Genomic DNA, 6,000 nt, shown 5'->3' on the forward strand with positions numbered 1-6,000 from the left:
GGGCTCAGTAGAGTTGTTCTGACATTTTCAGTGTACGGTACATGTAGAATCCTAGATTTCAGCTGGAGAGAAGAAGCACACAGTCCTATCTGTACGTATAGCACATCTCTGTTCATTAAGGGGAAAAGGTCCACGTCCAATACTTCTAGGACTGGACAAAGAAATACGTTCTGCGCACGTGCAACACTTCTCTATCTAGATTGCATTTTCATACATATTCATACAAGTTCTAGAACAGGCATGTCCAACGTTGGCCCTCCAGATGTTGTGAAACTACACATCCCAGCATGCTTTGCAATAGTTTTAGCATTCTCTAATAGCAAAACTGTGGCAAAGCATGCTGGGATGTGTAGATTCAAAACATCTGGGGGGCCAACGTTGGACATGCCTGTTCTAGAATATTATAATTGGAGATGTGCAGATCTGGTTTTACCCGGATCCAAAACAGTTTCACTGTTACGATCCAGGGGGTAACTCAGGATACATACATTAACTGTACCGTGTATGGGCACCTTTACATGTGATGTATCGCACTTCGGGCCAGATGTACTAAGCTTCAAAAGTGATAAAATGGAGAGTGATAAACAACCAGCCAATAAGATCTTGCCTGACATTTTTCAAACACAGTCTGTGGCATGGCAGGCAGGAGTTGATTGGCTGTTTATCACTCTCCATTTATCACTTTTGAAGCTTAGTACATCTGGCCCTTCATGTGCAGGGAGCTCAGGGAACCCCCGAAGTGTCGCACCTGTGTGTGGGGCATCTACCTAATTATTCTACTCCGTCGCGCTACAGATGCCCATGGGGAGCAGTCGCGCTACAGATACCCATAGTATGCAGTCGCACTACAGATACCCATAGTACGCAGTCGCACTACAGATACCCATAGTACGCAGTCACACTACAGATACCCATAGTACGCAGTCACACTACAGATACCCATAGTACGCAGTCACACTACAGATACCCATGGTACGCAGTCGCACTACAGATACCCATGGTACGCAGTCGCACTACAGATACCCATAGTACGCAGTCACACTACAGATACCCATGGTACGCAGTCACACTACAGATACCCATGGTACGCAGTCACACTACAGATACCCATAGTACGCAGTCACACTACAGATACCCATGGTACGCAGTCACACTACAGATACCCATGGTACGCAGTCACACTACAGATACCCATGGTACGCAGTCGCACTACAGATACCCATGGTACGCAGTCGCACTACAGATACCCATGGTACGCAGTCGCACTACAGATACCCATGGTACGCAGTCGCACTACAGATACCCATAGTACGCAGTCGCACTACAGATACCCATGGTACGCAGTCGCACTACAGATACCCATGGTACGCAGTCACACTACAGATACCCATAGTACGCAGTCACACTACAGATACCCATGGTACGCAGTCACACTACAGATACCCATAGTACGCAGTCACACTACAGATACCCATAGTACGCAGTCACACTACAGATACCCATAGTACGCAGTCGCACTACAGATACCCATGGTACGCAGTCGCACTACAGATACCCATGGTACGCAGTCGCACTACAGATACCCATGGTACGCAGTCGCACTACAGATACCCATGGTACGCAGTCGCACTACAGATACCCATAGTACGCAGTCGCACTACAGATACCCATAGTACGCAGTCGCACTACAGATACCCATAGTACGCAGTCGCACTACAGATACCCATAGTACGCAGTCACACTACAGATACCCATAGTACGCAGTCGCACTACAGATACCCATAGTACGCAGTCACACTACAGATACCCATAGTACGCAGTCACACTACAGATACCCATAGTACGCAGTCACACTACAGATACCCATAGTACGCAGTCGCACTACAGATACCCATGGTACGCAGTCGCACTACAGATACCCATGGTACGCAGTCGCACTACAGATACCCATGGTACGCAGTCGCACTACAGATACCCATGGTACGCAGTCGCACTACAGATACCCATGGTACGCAGTCGCACTACAGATACCCATGGTACGCAGTCGCACTACAGATACCCATAGTACGCAGTCGCACTACAGATACCCATAGTACGCAGTCGCACTACAGATACCCATAGTACGCAGTCACACTACAGATACCCATAGTACGCAGTCACACTACAGATACCCATAGTACGCAGTCACACTACAGATACCCATAGTACGCAGTCACACTACAGATACCCATAGTACGCAGTCACACTACAGATACCCATGGTACGCAGTCACACTACAGATACCCATAGTACGCAGTCGCACTACAGATACCCATGGTACGCAGTCGCACTACAGATACCCATGGTACGCAGTCGCACTACAGATACCCATGGTACGCAGTCGCACTACAGATACCCATAGTACGCAGTCGCACTACAGATACCCATGGTACGCAGTCGCACTACAGATACCCATGGTACGCAGTCACACTACAGATACCCATGGTACGCAGTCACACTACAGATACCCATGGTACGCAGTCGCACTACAGATACCCATGGTACGCAGTCGCACTACAGATACCCATAGTACGCAGTCGCACTACAGATACCCATGGTACGCAGTCGCACTACAGATACCCATGGTACGCAGTCACACTACAGATACCCATAGTACGCAGTCACACTACAGATACCCATGGTACGCAGTCACACTACAGATACCCATAGTACGCAGTCACACTACAGATACCCATAGTACGCAGTCGCACTACAGATACCCATGGTACGCAGTCGCACTACAGATACCCATGGTACGCAGTCGCACTACAGATACCCATGGTACGCAGTCGCACTACAGATACCCATGGTACGCAGTCGCACTACAGATACCCATAGTACGCAGTCGCACTACAGATACCCATAGTACGCAGTCGCACTACAGATACCCATAGTACGCAGTCGCACTACAGATACCCATAGTACGCAGTCACACTACAGATACCCATAGTACGCAGTCGCACTACAGATACCCATAGTACGCAGTCACACTACAGATACCCATAGTACGCAGTCACACTACAGATACCCATAGTACGCAGTCACACTACAGATACCCATAGTACGCAGTCGCACTACAGATACCCATAGTACGCAGTCGCACTACAGATACCCATGGTACGCAGTCGCACTACAGATACCCATGGTACGCAGTCGCACTACAGATACCCATGGTACGCAGTCGCACTACAGATACCCATGGTACGCAGTCGCACTACAGATACCCATGGTACGCAGTCGCACTACAGATACCCATAGTACGCAGTCGCACTACAGATACCCATAGTACGCAGTCGCACTACAGATACCCATAGTACGCAGTCACACTACAGATACCCATAGTACGCAGTCACACTACAGATACCCATAGTACGCAGTCACACTACAGATACCCATAGTACGCAGTCACACTACAGATACCCATAGTACGCAGTCACACTACAGATACCCATGGTACGCAGTCACACTACAGATACCCATAGTACGCAGTCGCACTACAGATACCCATAGTACGCAGTCGCACTACAGATACCCATGGTACGCAGTCACACTACAGATACCCATAGTACGCAGTCACACTACAGATACCCATAGTACGCAGTCACACTACAGATACCCATAGTACGCAGTCACACTACAGATACCCATGGTACGCAGTCGCGCTACAGATACCCATGGTACGCAGTCGCGCTACAGATACCCATGGTACGCAGTCACGCTACAGATACCCATAGTACGCAGTCACACTACAGATACCCATGGTACGCAGTTGCGCTACAGATGCCTGTGGGGTGCAGTGGCGGTACAAGTGCCCATGGGGTGCAGTCACGGTACAGGTGCCCATGGGGTGCAGTGTCGGTACAGGTGCCCATGGGGTGCAGTGTCGGTACAGGTGCCCATGGGGTGCAGTGGCGGTACAGGTGCCATGGGGTGCAGTGGCGGTACAGGTGCCCATGGGGTGCAGTGGCGGTACAGGTGCCCATGGGGTGCAGTGGCGGTACAGGTGCCCATGGGGTGCAGTGGCAGTACAGGTGCCCATGGGGTGCAGTGGCGCTACAGGTGCCCATGGGGTGCAGTGGCGCTACAGGTGCCCATGGGGTGCAGTGCGCTACAGGTGCCCATGGGGTGCAGTGGCGGTACAGGTGCCCATGGTGGTGCAGTGGCGGTACAGGTGCCCATGGGGTGCAGTGGCGGTACCAGGTGCCCATGTGGTGCAGTGGCGGTACAGGTGCCCATGGGGTGCAGTGGCGGTACAGGTGCCTGTGGGGTGCAGTGGCGGTACAGGTGCCCGTGGGGTGCAGTGGCGGTACAGGTGCCCGTGGGTGCAGTGGCGGTACAGGTGCCTGTGGGGTGCAGTGGCGGTACAGGTGCCTGTGGGGTGCAGTGGCGGTACAGGTGCCTGTGGGGTGCAGTGGCGGTACAGGTGGGGTACAGGTGCCCGTGGGGTGCAGTCGCAGTACAGGTGCCCATCGGGTGCAGTGGCGCTACAGGGGCCCGTGGGGTGCAGTGGCAGTACAGGTGCCCATGGGTGCAGTGGCGGTACAGGTGCCCATGGGTGCAGTGGCGGTACAGGTGCCCATGGGGTGCAGTGGCGGTACAGGTGCCCATGGGGTGCAGTTGCGGTACAGGTGCCCGTGGGGTGCAGTGGCGGTACAGGTGCCCGTGGGGTGCAGTGGCGGTACAGGTGCCCGTGGGGTGCAGTGGCGGTACAGGTGCCCGTGGGGTGCAGTGGCGGTACAGGTGCCCAGTTTGCAGTAAGGGTAGTTTTACCTGTGGGCAGGATAATAAGCGTTTGGCAGACAGTCGCACCCTAAATAGCTGCAGTTGGCACACAGGACCAACCCTCTGTCTATACTACAGCACTGGGCGTAACCAGTGGCAACCATTCACTATGACTTATTAATATGCAGTAAACCATTTCTCAATGGTAGTTTCAGTGCCAGGACCTGTTATATGCTGCCGTTCACAGACACTGGCAGAGAATGCCACATCAGTCCATACTAGGCCTCAGCTGGCGTCATCAAAAAGAAAAGTTAAATAACTGCGCTATTTGAGGAAGAAATCAACATGTCATACTTAAACAATTTATTAATCAATAATCAAGAAATGTAAAATCATTATAAACATGATTAATGTATACATACATATAAATATGTACTAAAATGGGCAATTCGTGGCAAATGATGCAACTTGCAGATGATTTGATAACCCCACCTGATTATGGACAAGACTTTGGGTAATGCACCCCACTTTTGGTGTGTGGATCCTGTTGGTATTTGACTCCTTGGACACTTGTAAATGGGGGGGGGGGGGGGGGAGCCATCAATGTCACTCACATATCTGGGATGATTCCCACTGCTCCAGGCTGCTCTAGAGGTGGTCCCCGCAAGGGCAAACGCAGGATTTTCAGAAGGGGGTTTCCAGAGGGGCGGAGCAAAGCACGGAGATGGACACTTAGGTGACCCAGTATATGTCAGGTCAGTTTAAAGTAGTATTATGCTGCTTTCCCACTGCAGACCAGTTTAAAAGTAACCTTAAATCGTATTTAAAACGGTATTAGCATTCCCACTGCAGCAGATTACCATTTAAGTACCATTCCCATTGCAGTAAACCGTGTAAAATGTAGAGTGCCTAACCCCCCCCCCCCAGTGTAAAGAGTGCCTAAACCCCCCCCCCCCCCCCAGTGTAAAGAGTGCCTAATCCCCCCCCCTCCAAGTGTAAAGAGTGACTAACCCCCGTACCTGCCCTGTGCCCCCACCTTCCCCCCCTTGTACTTACCTGCACGGGGATGCAGGGCAGTGGGGAGGCAGCGGGGGTCCATGCAGGGTCCATGCAGGGTACAGGCAGTCCCAGTGCCTGATGAGAACTAGTAGTTCTCACTTTGCGCATATGTGATGAGTGCACGTGCATAATAATGAGCTGCTCATTACATATGCACATATGCACTGCCTGGAGGCTAAA

The 6,000-nt window shown here is 51.7% G+C and overlaps 1 protein-coding gene across 1 annotated transcript in view; it reads left to right on the forward strand.

The window, feature by feature from the left end:
- LOC146050261 (rho GTPase-activating protein 30-like) overlaps positions 1-6,000 on the forward strand; it is a 44,338-nt gene that overhangs the window by 22,482 nt on the left and 15,856 nt on the right. The window lies entirely within an intron of this gene.

The sequence above is a fragment of the Crinia signifera genome, chromosome 12, assembly GCF_055691185.1.
Source record: "Crinia signifera chromosome 12, ASM5569118v1, whole genome shotgun sequence".
NCBI lineage: Eukaryota > Metazoa > Chordata > Amphibia > Anura > Myobatrachidae > Crinia > Crinia signifera.